Consider the following 2,384-nt stretch of genomic DNA (forward strand, 5'->3'; position numbering starts at 1 on the left):
TCGAGGAATTCTATGTACATAATGATTCATCACAGTACCAAGAAGCCTTATTATGGGGCACTTTGAAAACTGTCATACAAGGATCAGTGCAAATAATCATTTTAAAAAGGAAAGAAGCGGAAGGAAGGATTCACTATTGGAGATATAACTGCATTACAACAAGAACACAGACTGAAAGAACACAGAGCTAAAGTACCGTATTTTTTGCTCTATAAGACTCACTTTTTTCCTCCTAAAAAGTAAGGGGAAATGTGTGTGCGTCTTATGGAGCAAATGCCAGCTGCGCAGCTATCCCAGAAGCCAGAACAGCAAGAGGGATTGCTGCTTTCACTGCGCAGCGATCCCTCTTCCTGTTCTGGCTTCTGAGATTCAGAATTTTTCCCCCCTTGTTTTCCTCCTCCAAAAACTAGGTGCGTCTTATGGTCTGGTGCGTCTTATAGAGCGAAAAATACGGTAAATTGAAACAGAAAAAAGCAGTACTCCAAACATTAGAGGTGGTGGTGGGGGGAAATGTAGCCATGCATTACGTGAACCAAAAATACTATTAATTTGGGGATGAGAACTCAACATGTGCAGAAGAGCTGTAGCTTTGTGGCAGAGCAGCTGCTTTGCATCCAGTCCTGGGCATCTCTAGGTCAGGCTGGAAGAGAATCGTGTCTGAAATCCTGGAGAGTGTGTCCCAGTCAGTGTGGACAGCACTAGGCCAGATGGACCGATGCTCGGACCCAGCATTTGGCAACTTTCTATGTTCTTAAAGCAGGCAGCTGTTGGTTGGAGGAGTTCTGCATCTTGCCACTTGGTGCTGCTGTTTCACCACGCTTCTTGCGAAGAGAGATCCTTACCTGGAGCGACAGATGCAACTCTAGAGGGTGGTCTTTCGGACCCCTCTTCACCCGGGATTACTTCCCCCCCTGCTTGCTTTTGATTCTAGGCCAGTGTATACACTCCAGGTGGTCCCCCACCAATAGAAATTGTATCTGAGTCACACACACAAGGTTTCTACCCTCCCACCATGAATGCTGAATTTGAAGTGGAGCATTGGGTACCAGCCTAATGGCTACTACTTCCTTTTTGGAGTTCTACAAGCAAAGGTAGAACTCTTAGACCAGGGGTCCCCAAACTAAGGCCCGCAGGCCGGATAAGGCCCAAGGGACTCGTTTATCCGGCCCGCAGTGACCACCGCCGCCCGCTCTTAGCGGTGCCGCGCTGCTGCCCACTTGTGCGCATGCGCAATTATTTCCAATGCACATCCGGGTCGGAGGAGGCCCATGCACATGCGCACAAGCTATTTCTGGTGCTCCTCCAACCCAGAAGTGTGCCAGAAATAGCATATGGGCACGCTCTCCCCTTCCCTCCGACCCGCCGTGCGATCAGCGCTGGAGACACCGGCCCAAGGCGTGATAAGTTTGCTGACCCCTGTCTTAGACCAATCTCTCCCTCCCTATACGGTGGTACCTCGGGTTACAAACACCTCGGCTTACAAACACTTCGAGTTACAGACTCCGCTAAGCCGGAAGTAGTACCTCATGTTAAGAACTTTACCTCAGGATGAGAACAGAAATTGTGTGGTGGCGGCGGGGCGGCAGCAGGAGACCCTCCATTAGCTAAAGTGGTACCTCAGGTTAAGAACAGTTTCAGCTTAAGAATGAACCTCTGAAACGAATTAAGTTCATAACCAGAGGTACCACTGTATGTGCGCACAGGTGTGCTCTTTTACATTGGCTGAGGGTGAAACTGTATGACGTCAATAATTGAGGCATCTGCCTTTGCCCGCTGCCTCCTTTCCTGTTGCAGCTCTTAAATGCTCCTCCTTCCTTGCCTACCTAAAATATTGGGGGTGGGGGAGATGTTGCTGCAGATCAGCTTGGCTTAGGCTAAGAGGGTCTGGGTTTCCAGGGAGGCCAGAGTCGTGGGGAGGGGGCTGAGGGGGCTTTGCTTGCCGCATAAGGGATAAATGTGGCTGCCTGGCTTCTTTCTGAGAGGATCAAGGCATAATGGATGACGTAAATAGAGGGAGCCATGAGGGGCTGTCTATGGCTGGTTTCAGGGCCCTGGTCTGGGAGGCGGAAAGCTAAACTGCCAGGAGATAATGGGGGCCAGTGCAATGTTCTTGGCTGGCTGATTTAGGGACAGAGAAATGTGATTTAGGGACAAAGCAAGGGGGGGGGCAACTTTTGGGCCTTGCCATATTTTTAAGCTCTCATCTTTAAATTCTGTGTGTGTCCCCTTCCACTTCCAGCCTGTCATCTTGCTTGTTTACAGTGCAATTCCACCCATATCTCTTCAGAAGTAAGTACCACTGAGTTCAGTGGGACTTCTTCCTAGGTAGAAGATAGAATTGCAGTCCCAGAATGTGAGATTTTTTGTCAGCCTGCAGCTACTTA

Source organism: Podarcis melisellensis, assembly GCF_964234715.1.
Source record: "Podarcis melisellensis genome assembly, chromosome: 17".
Classification (NCBI taxonomy): Eukaryota; Metazoa; Chordata; class Lepidosauria; order Squamata; family Lacertidae; genus Podarcis; species Podarcis melisellensis.